Raw genomic sequence first — 17229 nt, 5'->3', positions numbered from 1 at the left:
CAGAGTTGGCTGAGGCCTTCTGGGGACTGCATCATTGCCAAACTTTTCTCTCTGCCTCATCCCGTTTCTTCACCTTTTGCTTAAAAGTGCTTTTCTGAAAACAAAACAAAACCCCAGTATCTCCTTGGGAACTTAACGTTTTGCACAATGGCAAAAACATAGTAAAGCTCTTCCTCACTGGCCCTTTTCCTTGTTTAAAATTCTACCAGTGAGATCCTTGTTTTAGGATGAACAAGCAGTAGGAAGAGGATTTCCACAGTTTCACCAATTTCATCCATTTCCCTGTGTGTGTCCAAATATGGATATTCTAATTGCTTAGACCTGTAGTAGGAAGTAATGTCACTGGCTAACAGTGAGGATCAGCATAAAAAAATACACCATTATTTCTGTCTACTTGCTCCTTCTCCTTCCACCTTATTTCTTCCCTTTACAGATTCTTTCATGGTCTCTTAAATTCATTTGCTCATGCTTTTGTCCCAACCATTTCACCAAAGTTGTTGTTATGAAGATTCCCCTAGAAATTTCAGCCTGCCAAAACCAACAGTTAGTTGTCAGACTTCATTTCACATACTAACAAAGCCTCTTCAACGATTGACAACCTTCTTTCATGATAACACTTTCTCCCCTTGTCTTCTAGAACACCAGATTCTCCTGGCTTCCTTCATACCACTGTCATCATTATTTTCGAGCATCTTTACCTGTTTCCTCCTAATTGTCTAACTCAATTGTGGCTCAGGGCTTAGGGCTTGGACCCCTCCTCTTCTCTTTCTGAAGTCACTACTTCAGTTATTGCATCCTGGCTCATATACTGATGACTCATATTTTGTATTTTCAGCCCAGTCTTCCCTCCTAAACTCCGGATTTGTATCTACAATTGACTGATTGACTCTCCACTTGAATCTCCAGTAGCATGTAATGCTTGGGTCCATAACTGAGCCTCTGCTCTCCCCACCACATCAGCTCTTCTCACTGTCTCCCTCATTTTGGCCAATAGTGTCTCCGTCACTCCAGGTGCTCTGGTCACAAATCATGGTGTCATCCTTGATTCCGCTTTCTCTTATACTCCATATCCAACACTTGTTCCTTATTCTCAGTTAAGCATGAAGTTAGATATAGGCTTTTAGTTTCATATTAAACTTAAATGTTTGTTTGGTAGAGTTGAATATTTTTGAATATGTCATCTTAATTGTGGTGGTGGTTTCTCAGATGACATAAGCAAATCCTATTGTTTCCCTCTCCTAAATATATTTAGAAACTACCTCTAAAACCTAATCATGTATCATTACCTCCACAATTAACCCCACCTCTTCTTCTAGGTCATGATAATCTGTCCCCTGGGTTACAGTGAGTCCACTGACTGGTTTCCCAACTGGGTTTAACCTCCTATTAAGTCCAAGTGAATGTTCCTACCAGAATCTTCTGGAGGCAGCAAATTTTCTTGCATCAGTCATTTTGCCCATTCCATGTGGAAATGTATATTTATGGAAAATCCATGAATACTGTGTACTGGGATCACACACAGTTTGTACTGGGAGGAAACACTACCCTTGAAAAGAGGTGTAAAGGGGAATCCAAGAAAGGATTAAATTGAAAATGACACTCCTGTTTGGAATGTGATGTGTTAAAATAAGAATGGTTTGGAAGGGGTGAATACCCATGTGTCTTTTTAGCTCAATATTTATTAATATTTTCAATTGTCCCCTTCTTAGCTGAAAGCCCAGAATTCAGCTGAGACTGGTGAATAGTATAAATTTTCCTGGGCCCAGGTGTTTCCTCTGCTGTTTCTCAGTCACATGTTATAACCAGCATCCACCAGAAGAAGCCCAGGCTGTTGTTGGGCAGATTGGAAATCCAGTTTGTGGCCAAAGCAAGCACACCATGTTGCAGAAACATAACAGGTCTCTTACCTAAAAAAGAAAGTTGTTTAAAATCTTTATAAACTTGTTCCTTATTCTCAGTTAAGCATGAAGTTAGATATAGGCTCTTAGTTTCATATTAAACTTAAATGCTTGTTTTTGGTAGAGTTGAATATTTTTGAATATGTCATCTTAGTTGTGGTGGTGGTTTCTCAGATGACAAACATATCAAATTGTACACTTCATATATGTGCTGTTTATTGTATGCCAACTATACTTCAAAAAACTATTAAAAATAATATTCTAAGGAAATTCAGCATTATATTAATTAAGTGGGTCTTCTATTCAGGGACTCTGAGTTTCCACCCAGCACAATAAACTATTAGGTTGGTGCAAAAGTAATTACAGTTTCAGGCCCTGAAGTTTAAATCATTATAACCAGGCTCAAACACATCTTTATTAATCAAAATAGGAACCATTACAATCAACACATTTTTGCCAACAAAAAGTAAATTTGTCTATTCCCGTAGCATAGAAATCCTTGCTTTGGGACTTGACAAGCCCTTGGAAAGCATTTTCTGCATCCTGCTGGTTGTAGAAGCATTTTTCCTGCAAAAAGTTGTCAAGATGCAAAACCTCGTAGCCCAATTCATTCAACTTCTGAAGCATTGGTTGTGCGACACGTGGTCAGGCGTTGTCGCAGAGAATTGGGCTCTTTCTGTTGACCAACACTGGCTGCACGTGTTGCCATTTTAGGTGTATCTAATCTATTTGCTGACCATACTTCTCAGATGTAATGGTTTCGCCAGGATTCAGAAAACCATAGTGGATTGGACAGGCAGCAGACTACCAAACATCAATCATGACCCCTTTTTGGGTACATGTTTCACTTCATTTCTTCTCAGTCCAACCACTGAGCTGGTCGTCACTGGTTATAGTATAAAATTCGCTTTTTGTCACACATCACAATCCAATCAAGAAATGGTTTGTTGTTGTTGCATAGAATAAGTGAAGAGGACACTTCAAAGTGACAATTTTTTTGATTTGCAGTCAGCTCATGAGGCACACACTTATCAAGCTTTTTTACCCTTCCAATTTACTTCAAGTGCCAAACAACCATAGAATGGTTGACACTGAGTTCTTGAGGAACTTCTCATGTAGTTGTAAGAGGATCAGCTAGAACTGATCATCATCAATGATTCTCTCAACTGGTTGTCATCAACTTCTGATGGTCAGCCACGGCAAGGCTCTCATCTCCTCTGCAAAACTTTTTGAACTACCACCGCACTGTACTTTCACTAGCAGTTCCTGACCCACATGCGTTGTTGATGTTGCGAGTTGTCTCTGCTGCTTTATGACCCATTCTGAACTTGAATAAGAAAGTTGCTAGAATTTGCTTTTTTGTCTAATATCATTTCAATAGACTAGAATACATATGAAATAAACAGGAAGTACTAATTCATTAGCAAAAAACATTAAGCAAGAAATGTGCATTAAAATGATGTATAACATAACCACATTTAAGAATGTTTCCCAGTATCAAATGGCAAATTCAACAATGCAAAACCGCAATTACTTTCGCACCAGGCTAATACAGTCACAGGTCAGGGTATTTCACAGCATAGAAGCCAATGTAAATCTGGTGACACTAAGACCCTCAGCTTACTCTCAGAGGTCCCAGAAGGTTTAAGGTTTTGTTTTGTCTTTTTATGAGTAACTTAATCTCATATTCTCTGCTGAGAATATGTTTGACTTGATTGCATTTGACTCAGGATTTGAGACACTCATCTTTTCCCCTCACAACAATCCTACCTTAATTATTAGTATAATTCTTCCCATGAGGAATTTATTAGAGTGGAATGATGAAACCATTTGCAGTGATAACTTTATGTACTTCACTTGGGTAACCCCAGTAGGAAATTATCTGAGTCTTGCCTGGAAAATCCCATGGATGGAGGAGCCTGGTAGGTTGCAGTCCATGGGGTCGCAAAGAGTCGGACACAACTGAGCGACTTAACTTTCACTTTTCACTTTCATGCTTTGGAGAAGGAAATGGCAACCCACTCCAGTGTTCTTGCCTGGAGAAACCCAGGGATGGGAGCCTGGTGGCCTGCTGTCTATGGGGTCACACAGAATTGGACACAACTGAAGTGACTTAGCAGCAGCAGCAGCAGCAAATGGAGAAAAGACAAAATATTTAGCTTTATAAACTCATTTTGCCACTTTTATGATTCTTAAAGTAGAATTTCTTATTGTTTGGGGTAATATATACCATGTTAAGAAAGCTTTCATGTTTTATAATGTAATCATAAAAGAATATTTAAAAGAGTTAATAGGAATAATAGTGCCAATATCCTTGGAACAGATTTTTTTTGCTGCTGTTCAGTGATAGGAATAACTTACAGGATTCATCTTGGCTTCAGGGTTTTTTTGTGTTTTCTCCAAGTAAACAAAATGAACTTCCTGACATGTGGATGAAACACATCATTACAAGAGGCCACCACATTTTGAACCTATTAGGGGAGAAAAGTCATTAGCACAACATGGTCATTGTTACAGCATAAAGTCTTGTTACAGCATGAGTAGTCTTGCTATTTGCGTCACAGAGTTTCCATTTATTACCTTATCTATCCTATGGTCCTCCCTTTTCTCATCATCTTGTCAATTAGATGGCTTTTACAATACTTCTGCTATTCTGGTCATTTATTTTTGGTTTTGTGCATTATTCTACTTCCCCAAAGGATATTTTAATCTATCAACCTCCCCTTGTAAACTTGATGTCAGAGCTACCATTTCTTATCAAACATTAAAATAAAAATTCTTTCTTACTCACTGCATGAACCTCATCAAAGGTTCCTTAGGACTTGTCCTAAAGGGAAAAATTATTGTATTTGTTTGTTGTTCTGAACAGGCTGTAAAGAGCTCAGTTCAAAGATCACAGATTTGACAGCAGAGGAATACTAAGAGAAAGGGCAGAAGGGAAGGTAACAAGTAGGTGTGAGCTCAGGAGAGCAAAAGAGGATGAATGTTCGTAAGATACCAGGATACTGGTTACTGTGAGGGACACATTCTGGTCAGTTCTATCAACTTAGCCTTTTTCAATAACTATAAACACCACAAAAATTCTTTGAATGTTATTGGAATTGCTAGAATAAATGAATTTTCCTGAAAGGCATCACATACATTTTTCATAAAATTTGAATATATTTTCAAGATCTTTGTCTCTTCTTATAGATATTCTATTAGAGTACTACTCTCCCCTTATTGAGTTGAGGATAAGTCAGATCTCCTTTCAAGTTAGAAACTGGATAATAACGAGACAGAGCCTAGCAGCAAAGCTGCCCATTCCTGTTACACATTCAGAGCATTGTTTTGTCTCCTTTTTTCAAATTTCCTGAAATCAAACCCCAAAAAAGTAGAAAAAAAAAATGGGAGGAAACTTCCTAGAAAAAAAAATGTATATACATAAAATCAAGGTTGAAAATTTTAAGGAAGTCTGTATTTTTCCTAAGATAGAAATAAACTTCACGTATACATATATTAATTTTGAAGCATAATAAACTTTATAACGCTAGAGGGTCATACTCACTGTCACCAAAACAAATGCTTTCTGCATTCTTGAAGGTAAATGAAAAACTTAATTCTCTTTTTCCTTCTCTCTCTCACTGTTTATCCCGATATATATGGGTGTATGTGTGTGTGTTTTGGGTGACCTTTCCTAAAAATGTGCAGTCATTGAGTTTCCAGTGAGTTACCATATTTGCCAAATAGTAAGTCAAATATTGCATAGTCAACTCATAAGATGATTTGTTTCCAAAATGTCCTTAGAGATTCATTATCTTTGCTTTATCACCTGCTGAAACTCCGCCTTCCTACATTCTCATTCTCTGAGTTTTCCTTGACTCTAGGAATCACCCAGCTTTCTCCTGCACTTGGGTGCATGTGCATGCTAAATAGCTTCAGTTGTGTCTGACTCTTTGTGACCCCATGGATGGTAGCCTGCAAGCTTCTCTGTCCATAGGATTCTCCAGGCAAGAATACTGGAGTGGGTTGCCATGTCCTACTCCAGGGGATCTTCCCAACCCTGGGACTGAACCTGCATCTCTTATGTCTTCTGTATTGGGGAGGTGGGTTCTTTACCACTAGCACCACCTGGGAAGCCTTACCTGAACTTGGGTAGGAGCACTTTAATTCATAAAGAAGCATCTTTATCTTAAAACAGTAAGACCCACTGATATAGTTTTCAAATTTTGAGAGACACATTTTTATCATAAAATTTTGACAGTTGTTGCCAAAGACATAAAGTAACTAATACCAAATCTTACAAATATAAATAAAATGTAGGGTTATTTATTGAAATATTATTTTATTGTGTGAAGAACACTTAACATGAAATTTACCCTCTTAACAAAATTTAAAGTGTAATACAGCACAGTGGCAGCACTGGAAAATTTCCTTTTACCCTCTCTAGTGTGTCCAAACTTGCATTTTGTTTTCTCTAGTGGTGTGCTGGAGTTTCCCTTCCAAATGGCTTGACTTTTTTTTTTTTTTTTTTTAATTTTTTTATTAGTTGGAGGCTAATTACTTCACAACATTTCAGTGGGTTTTGTCATACATTGATATGAATCAGCCATAGATTTACACGTATTCCCCATCCCGATCCCCCCTCCCACCTCCCTCTCCACCCGATTCCTCTGGGTCTTCCCAGTGCACCAGGCCTGAGCACTTGTCTCATGCATCCCACCTGGGCTGGCGATCTGTTTCACCATAGATAGTATACATGCTGTTCTTTTGAAACATCCCAGCCTCACCTTCTCCCACAGAGTTAAGGTGAAAAGACAGCCCTCAGATTGGGAGAAAATAATAGCAAATGAAGAAACAGACAAAGGATTAATCTCAAAAATATACAAGCAACTCCTGCAGCTCAATTCCAGAAAAATAAATGACCCAATCAAAAAATGGGCCAAAGAACTAAACAGACATTTCTCCAAAGAAGACATACAGATGGCTAACAAACACATGAAAAGATGGCTTGACTTTTACAAAGTCTTCATCCATAGATGTTGGCCCATGGTGGCATTCCCCAGGTTTACCCAATGGTGACAGTGAAGATTTGGACAAGTTTTATTGACTCCTGATGGCTTCATAGCTTGTATGGAGGTGGTGTCTGCCTATTACCAGCTGCACAAATGAGTAAGACACTTCCTAGGTCCCTCAGCATATGCTGCTGGATTCTACAACTCCCAAAGAGGTTTTTCTATTTATGATGGATATTAAGTTTTAGTTGTTAAAAAGGGGAACAAACAGGAGGGACATCTTATAGCACCTTGATACTGATGTCACCTTAGTATTATTACAGTATCAACTTTTCTCAATTTTCTTTCTACTTTGTTGTTATTGTTTAGTGGCTATTCTAACTCTTTGTGACACCATGGGCTGTAGCCCACCAGGCTCCTCTGTCCATGGGATTTCCCAGGCAAGAATACTGTTGTAGGTTGTCATTTTCCTTCTCCATTTCCTTCCATATATTCAATATAATCCCAGTAAAAATTTTATCAGTTTTTTATGAAAGATGAGAAATTAATACTAAACCTTATGTAAAAAGCAAAAACCCTAGAATATTTAAAGAAAGTGAAAGAAGAACAAGTTTGAGTACAGTAAGTCCCTTACATACAAATGAGTTTCATTCTGAGAGGGAATTAGTAAGTCCAACTTATTTGTAAGTCCAACAAAGTTAGCCCACGTACCCAACTAACAATCGGCTATACAGCACCGTACTGCAATAGGCTTCTATTACTTTCCACATAAATAACAAGCACAAAAAATAAAGAAAACATTTTAAATCTTATAGTACAGTGGCCTTAAAAGTATAGTAGAACAGTTGGCATTCAGGGACTGGCATCGAGTAAACAGGCAGGAAGAATTACTGATTGGAGGAGGGAGGGGAGGTGGGAGATGGTAGAGCCGAAGGATCATTAGCAATAGGAGACAGAGGGCAAGCTGCAATTTCATTTACACCTGATATTGATGGCACAGGTTCTGATTCCTTGGTGGCTTCAATTCTATCTACCCTCTTGGGGAAAAAAAAAAAATGTCCAGGGATGTCTGGGTAGTAGCTCTTTCTTTCTTACCACAGAGGACACAGTAGCACTGGATTACATTCTGAATGTCTGCTGCAACCTTCTTGTACCATTCTTTGTTCCAGTTCTGTGCCTCAGAAACCAACAGTACCTCCTCAAATAAAATCCCTTTGCCATTTCCAGCATTGTGAATCTCTTTGGTTCTTCAGTTACTTCTTCCTTTTGTCTCTCTTCATCCTTTCTCTGGACCTCTAATTCCATCAAGTCTTCAATAGTAAACTCCTCCTGTTGCACAGCAAGGAGTTCAGTGTTATAAGAATGAGCGATGTCTACCATCCTTTCACCTCATTCCATTCATTCAATTATTTTCACTTTTGTTTCCGTTGTTATGGCTTGGCGCTTTTTAGCAGTACCAGCTACATCACCACTGCTTTTATGCTTGCTTCCAGACATCCAGGGCTTGAAATAAAGATCCTGTACTTTATACAGTACTGCACAGTAAAGTACATAAAAGCCCAACGACTTGAAAAGGATGTACCCATGTGACAATATATGCCAGACACGTGAACTAACTCATGTGATAGGACATATGAGTGCACATTTGCATCTTTGAAAGCTCACAACTTGAAAGGTTCATATGTAAGGGGCTTACTGTACTTCTCCTTGATTTCAAGACAGTCAAGTTACTGCAAAGTTACTACAACCAAGAGAGTGTAGTAAACAAAATACTTCTATATCCATGCAATAGAATTCTACATAGTAATAAAAATGAGCAAGCTACTATTGTATGAAACAATATGGATGGATCTCTAAATCACTCTGTGAAGTAAAGAAACAAAGGCATTCAAATCATAAAAAGTAAAACTTTCACTATTTGCAGATGACATGATGTTAAATACAGAAAACCCTAAAGCCTTTATCAAAAAGAAAAAAATCTGTGCTCAATGATTGAAAGAATTAATATTGTTAAACTCTGCATAGTACCTAAAGCAATCTATAGATTCAATGCTGCTGCTGCTGCTGCTAAGTCACTTCAGTTGTGTCTGACTCTGTGTGACCCCATAGATGGCAGCCCACCAGGCTCCCGGTCCCTGGGATTCTCCAGGCAAGAATACTGGAGTGGGTTGCCATTTCCTTCTCCAATGCATGAAAGCGAAAAGTGAAAGTGAAGTCTTTCAGTCGTGTCCGACTCTTCATGACCCCATGGATTGCAGACTACCAGGCTTCTCCAACCACAGGATTTTCCAGGCAAGAGTACTGGAGTGGGGTGCCATTGCCTTCTCACTAGGTTCAATACAATCTCTATCAAAATTTCAATGGCTTTGTTTTTTTTTTTTACAGGAATAAGGCAAAGAATCCTAAAATTTTTATGGAAACGTTAAAAACACGAACAGTCAAAGCAATCTTGAGAAAGAAGAAGACCAGGGGTGTCTTGCTCCCTGATTTCAAGGTATATTAGAAAATTGTAGTAGTCAGAGCAGTATGGTATTGATACAAAAATAGACACAGAGGTCAATGGAATAGAAGAGACAGTCCAGAAATTAACACATACATGGTCAATTAACTTACACCAAACAGCCAAAAACATACAATGGAAAAAGGAGAGTCTCTTCAATAGTATTGGAAAAACTGGACAGCTACATGCAAAAGAATGAAAACAGACCACCATATTATACCATACATAAAAATTGACACAGAATGGATTAAAGACTTTAATATAAGACCTTAAAAGCACAAAAGGCCTAGAAGAAAATATATGGTGTAAACTCCTTTAGCATTAATCTTGGCAGTAATTTATTTTGTATTTGAAACTGGAAGGGCAAGCAAACAAAGTTAAAATAAACAAGCAGGTCTACAGCAAACTAAAAAGTTTCTTCACAGCAAAGGAAATCATTAACGAAATGAAAAGACAACCTACAAAATAAGAGAAAGCATTTACAAATAACATGATAAATGGTTAATATCCAAAATGTATAAAGAACTCGCACAACTCAATAATCAGAAAACAACTAATTCAATTTAAAAAATGGGCAGAGGATCTGGGTAGATATTTTTCCGAAGAAGACATACAGATGACTGAGAGGTACATGAAAAGGTGTCCAACATCACTAATCAACAGGGAAATGCAAATTAGAGACTCAATGAGTCATTAATTTGCACCTTTTAGAATGACTATTATCAAAAGGCAAGAGATAATAAGTTTTGGAAAAGATGTGGAGAAAAGGGAATGCTTATGCATCATTGGTGGAGATATAAATTGGTGTAGCCAGTATGGGAAACAGCATGCAGTTTCCTCAAAATAGTAAAAATAAAAGTACCAATGATTCAGTAAATATTGCTTCTGCATATTCATCAAAGAAAATAAAAACACTAACTGGAAAAGGAATATGCATATATATATGCACATATATATATCAAACAGGTAAAGTCAAAGTCATATGATCCTACTTAAAAGTTATGTAAAAGAAAACAATATTTGAACTCATAGATGAAAATGATTGGTAGTTGCCAGAGATGGGGCTGAGTGTGGGTGAAATGGGTGAATAAGGTCAAAGATACAAACTTCCAGCTATAAAGTTAAGTCATGGCTATGTAATGTACAGCAGGTGACTCTAATGAATCATATTGTACTGTATACTTGACAGTTGCTAACAGAGTAGATTTTAGAAGTTTTTATCACAAGAAAAAATTTGTGACTATGTGTGTGGTGTTAATGAGACTTACTGTGGTGATCATTTCACAATATATACAAAAATCGAATCATTATGTTGTATGCCTGAAGCTACAGTAATATTATAACAATTATATATGAATAAAGATGATCACTTTAAAATTATTAATTTTTTAGCTTCAGAAAAGTTATTTTCAACTTCACAACTTATAGTTAGTAAAGCTGTGAGGTTTTTACCACTGTTGTCAAATCAGGAAAGCCCTCTGTCAAGGTTCTGTCATATGTGTGCTTTAAAATTTCAGGACAGTTCAAGTCCCTCTAAATATTTAAGTACTCTCGACACTGACTACATTATTCCTAGAAGTGCTTAAAGATTGTTAACAATAATTTACTTACACAGAAATGGCGGCAAACTACAAAAATATATTACCCTATATTTAGACTATATGTATCAGCTAAGTGTCCATAAGCAAATTCCAAAATTTCCCATGGCCATACTTAGCACTAGCTAACAAAAGGGAACAGTGACAGGAATGAGAGTGGAAACATCCAATAGTCTTCATCAGTGGTGGTTAATGTATATGGATTTTGCAAATTTCATTAAAATGTATCACCTTGTGAGTAAATTAGAGAGCCCTGGAAGGGACGTGTGCAAACGAGGATCTTGAATTTTAAACTTCGTGACTTTCAGAGTCACTCCAGGTCTGGCTTGGAGAAGACCACTCAGATTTGGAGAGGAGTAGGGGAAAAGGTAGATCTGAAAGAAGTGAACAATCTAAAAGAAAGTATGTAAATTTAAAATATATGCAATTATAAATGCACAAATGTCATATGGGAATAAATTTATTATTCTGTACTTGCCTCCACCATCCTTCTTTACTTAGATACTCAGGAGATGGGGGGACTGAGGTGAGCATTGCATCTGTTAATTTAAAATAAAGACATGTTTTGTTTGTACTTCTGAATATAATAATATAATATGAATAAACACAGGACATTATTTTTAAAAAGACAAAAAATACATACTTTATTATTTGATTTATACAAAATTATAGAAAGTGAAAGCTTATCTATAATGACTAAAATTAAGGAATAAATTAGCAAGGTGCATGAGGAAACTTTTTGGGGTGATGAGAGTGTGGGGTACCTTGACTAGAATGTTAGTTTTCTGGATGTATACATGTAATAAAACTCACAAAATTGTACCCTTTAAATATGTATAAATTAATGCACATTAATTATATTTCAAGGTATTTATAAAAGAAAAAAAGAGAATAAGAGAAAGACCATTAAAAGGGTCTTCACACTAATCCCAAAGGTGTAACTCAATCGGATCAGATGGGTGTTATGGAGAGTGGGCCTTGGTTTTATTGTTCTTTGGAACTCCTGGTCTTGAACTTTTTTTTCTTGAATCAGCACCTATGAATACTGTTTGAATTAACTGGTCCTAGCAGAGGCACCGCTTACTTAGTTCTCACCCTTTCTGAAGCTCTTCTTAGCATAACTCCTAAACATTTATTATAGTGATCTTTGTAGACCTAGTTTTTACTAGGCACATATTTTCACATAATCTCTTAATATAAAGAGACTACAGTCTTCATGAATCCATTGAACTTATTCATTCACTTTTAAAAAGTCAAACTTAATAGAAAATATTTTACTGACTTACAAATAGCACCATGCCTATAAACTCTAAAGACTGTAATTTGAATTGTATGACTTACAGATATGTTAGAATGGTGATTAATGAAGTCATGTGAAAGAATAAAAAATGTGATATATTTGGGGAAAAGTTAACATATCAAGAGGTTAATATCATCTTTTTTTCATTTACTGATCTTTTGATTTATAGAAGAGATGCTTAGCAGAAAGTTGAGGCATGACAAGTGTGTTCTTACAAAATAATACAGCAATCTGCACTGTAATTGCAATAATAATGCCACCTGCACTGAAGGCAGAAAGAGAAGGGAACGGCACAGGATGAGGTTGTTAGATGGCATCACTGACTCAATGGATATGAATCTGAGTAAACTGGGAGATACTGGAGGACAAGGAGCCTGGCATGCTGCAGTCCACAGGGTCACAAAGAGTCGGACATGACTTAGCGACTGAACAACAACATTTGGACTGATAGTGCTCAGCAGATGAAGATTAAGTTGCTTATCATATTTAAAAGTTGTATCTGGAGATGGTCATTAACTTATCTCTAACCTAATATATCTATGGCTGTCTGATTCTATACTCAAGTTTACTCAGTGAACCCAAAGTATTGTGCAGAAGTGAATATTTTTATGTTTCTTCTTAGTCAGCACTTTCTGAGCAAATAAAACTTCAACCTGAATTAAAGGATAAGCCTTGGAAGTTAAGGGTGTAGACCTAGCTTGATTCCCATTCAATGAGTAATAAATATTTCCTTGGAATCAATTGCTTTCATTCTGTGATAGGGACTGTCCTCTTTCTCTCCAGAGGAGTTGTTCACATTCAAAGAGGGATGAAACTCTGAGTCATTAAGCCAGTTATTTATATTCCAAGGAGTAATGTTTTCTTTCTCTCTCCCAGGATGTGAGGTGGCAGGTAAACAACTGTCCTATTCTTATTTAAACAGAAAGATTCATAAGTATCACAAAAGAGAAGTCTTTTTGCCATGGGCCTAATCATCTTAATGCTTCAGAAGGGAACCAATTCAGGCATGAGAAACTGGTGTGGTTATTGCTATTATAGTCTTGATGGTGCGGAAACTTTATGCTTACTTGCAGGACAAAAGAAATGAATTAAGATATTAAAAGCTATCAGGAAGCTTCAAATGAGTATCTAATCAGAAAATACACTGAACATTTCACTTCAATGGTTCAATAAATTTACAGGTTTTAGATTTTCTGTCAGTGCCAACTAGGAAACAAGATTGTAATATATGGGAATGTATTGCATGATCAATGAGATCACACTACTTTTCTAAAGAAGCTAGTACCATAAAAAATAAACAAATGGATTACCAGTAATATGAAGAGTCTTTGTACTATGTAGTTGGACAACAGTGTCCTTGGGAACTAAAGGTTAGGATACTCACGAATGCATGGGAATATCTGGAAGGCTTTTACAATTATTCAAACAGCTACTGAATAGCTAATGAGAGTTCCTGCCAGTGCTGTCATCTATGGAGATGCATAAGGCGTGAAGTGAATTCCGGAGCTGTTGATAGAACTAGAGAAAAAGTAGGTGACATAGGAAATACAGAGAATTGAAAGAAAATTTTTGAGGCACCTGCAAGGCAGGGTCTAGGAAAGTAAAATGAAATGTTATCAACTTCTTTAGTTAGAATAAAAGTAGCTAATGACAGTGTGGTCAAGGATAAAACAATGTCATGTCTGTTGACTTAAAAAATACACCATGTGAGAGCTGCCAGTTAAGTTTTACTTGGGGCAAAATGAGGACTGCAGCCTGGGAGTGCTAAGTCACTTCAGTCATGTTTGACTCTTTGTGACCCCCATGGACTGTAGCCCACCAGGCTCCTCTGTCCATGGGATTCTCCAGGCAAGAATACTGGAGTGGGTTGCCATACCCTCCTCCAGGGTATCTTCCCGTTCCATGGATAGAACCCGCATCTCTTATGTCTCCTTCATTGGCAGGCAGGTTCTTTACCACTAGCGGCCGCCTGGGAAGCACCAGTGAGACAACACCTCAATTAGCTCTGAGAAACTGCTCCAAAGTGGCAGGGGCGGGGGGGGTGGATAGATCAGTATATATGTAATTTTGGTGAAGGCTAAGTACATACAATCAATTACACGTATTTTTCCAAAAGAGTTCTACTAGTCTCATGGAACTTTGCTAGTCACAAGGAACAGTCATCACCAGGAAGGATTTTAGTGCTTTTCTAGATATGGGGAGATGCAAGAATGGAGCTTCATAAAATTGGGTTGAAAATATCTATCTGAAGACATGTCCTACCAGTTTTACCTCAAGCACGGAGTGCCTCATTTCTGCTCTCCACTCTGAACTCCTTTTAGAGCATATTGAAGGTCAGTAGCTGCAGCAGCACATCATCTAATCTTGATAGAGGTAGATGGCAAGTACCCATGGCAAGTGCCAATTTGTAGTTGACAGGTTGCATAACACTTTGGCATATAAGATATATATTCCCATGAAATCATCATTGGTGGAGGTGAATTACACAATCCTTTTGGGGAAAAAGATGCTTAACTGAATGTAAAAATAAAGTTATAATATATATCCAAACTGAGTGTTTACATTCCATTTTCACACACTTACAAGCTAGACATGACCTAACATTTGTTGCCCATCCACATGAGATACTGAATAATGTTTATTAGTAACAGTAAGTAATAAAGTTAGGATATTGTGAAAATTCATTTTAAAGCTACTTTACATGGGAAGGTGTTAAAATAAATTAGGCCAAAATTTAAAAATTTGCTTTATTGTGAGACAACATAAAATGCAACATATCGTGCATAAGGCAATTTCAAAATACAAAGTTACTGTCAGTCGACAGCTGGGGGAATATGAATCCTCCATTGTCAAAAGAAGTGGCTAGTTTTTCATCTTCCATTGAGATGCTGGGTAGTGGAGGGTAGAGTGAAAAGGCAACAAATGTCTCAGGAAGCATTTCCTTTAAGGTTAAGAACAAGAGAAACATCCCCACTCTCGCCACTTCTATTTAACACATTTTTGGAAGTCCTAGCCACCGCAATCAGAGAAACAGCAATAAAAATAATTCAAAGAGAAAAGAAAGGAATAAAACTGTCACTCTTTTTAAATCACATTTTACCATATATAGAAAATTCTTAAAAGAGAAAATCCAAAAAACTGCTGGAACTCCTCAATGAATTCAGTAAAGCCACAGGATACAAAATTAACATAAAGAAACCTCTTGCATTTCTACACTCTAACAACATACTATCAGGTCGAGAAATTAAGAAAGTAATACCATTTATGATCACATCAATAAGAATAAAATATTTAGGACTAAATCTAACGAAAATGGTAAAAGATCAGTACTTGGAAAACTATAAGACATTGTCAGAATAAATTAAGGATGAGCAAATAAATGGAATGATATACTGTGCTTAAGGATAGGAAAAGTTGATATTGTTAAAATGACCATTCTGCGTTTAGTCGCTCAGTCATGTCCGACTCTTTGGGAACCCATAGACTGTAGCTTGCCAGGTTCCTCTGTTCATGGGGATTCCCCAGGCAAGAATACTGGTGTGTGTTGCCATGCCCTTCTCCAGGGGATCTTCCCAACCCAGGGATTGAATCCAGGTCTCCCGCATTGCAGGCGGATTCTTTACTGTCTGAGCCACCAGAATTAGAAGAAATATTTCTAAAATTTGTATGGAAACATAGAAGATCCCAATAGTGCAAGTGATCTTGAAGAACAAACCTGGATGATCTCAAACTGTAATTAAAACAATATGGTACTGGGAAAAAACAGACACATAAATCAATAGAACTTAGCAGAGAGCCCAGATATGAACCCACATGTGTACAGTCAACTAGTCTATGACAAAGGAGACAAGAATATATAATGGGGGGTGGCGCAGGGGAAAGCCTCTTTAATAAATAGGGCTGGGAAACTGGACAACTCCATGAAAAAGAATCAAGCTGGACTACTTTCTCACAACATAATCAAAAATAAACTCAAAAGAGATTAAAGACTCAAATGTAAGATTTAAAACCATAAAAATTCTAGAAGAATATTTAGTACTCTCTTGGACATCAGTGTTAGCAATATTTTTTTTTACTATGTCTCAGGCTAGGACAGCAAAAGCAAAAATAACCTAATGGGACTATTTCAGACTAAAGAGGTTTTGTATAGTGAAATAACTATTAACAAAATGAAAAGGCAGCCTACTGAATGGGAGAAGATATTTGCAAATGGTATCTAAATATTTGTAAGGGGTTAAAATAATATCAGATATACGAGTAGCACATCAAGGAACACATACTCCAATTTAAAAATTGGCATAGGACCTGAATAATCTTTTTTCTGAAGAAGACATACAGATGGCCAACAGTTATAGTAAAAAGTACTCAACTTTTCTAATCATCAGGGAAATGCAAATCAAAACTGCAATGAGATATCACCTCATACTTGTCAGAATGGTTTTTATAAAAGAGAGTGAACATGAAATGTTGGCAAGGATGTGGAAAAAACGGAACCCTTATGCACTGTTGTTGAGAATGTATATTTGTAATAATCGTGGAAAAAAGTAGTAAGATCAAAAAATAAAACCAGAAATACCATATGATCCAGCATGTCCACTTTGGGCATTTTTCCAAAGAAAACGAAATCACTAATTTGAAGAGATATATGCACCACTATGTTCATTGCAGCATTATTTATAACAGCCAAGGTATGGAAAGAAACCTAAGTGCCCATTGATAAATGAACAGATAAAAATGTGTATGTATATATAGGGAGAAAGATCAGTCAGCTTTCATAACAAAGAATGAAAATTTGTCATTTACAACAACATGCATGAAATTAGAGGTGTTGTGCTAAGTGAAATATTTCAAAGACAAATATTGTATGATTCCACTTCTATATGGAATCTAAAAAACAAAACAAATGAATAAACATTACAAAACAGAAATGACTAATAAG

This window comes from Dama dama, chromosome 15 (genome assembly GCF_033118175.1).
Source record: "Dama dama isolate Ldn47 chromosome 15, ASM3311817v1, whole genome shotgun sequence".
Taxonomy (NCBI): Eukaryota; Metazoa; Chordata; class Mammalia; order Artiodactyla; family Cervidae; genus Dama; species Dama dama.
This window is presented reverse-complemented; position numbering follows the sequence as displayed.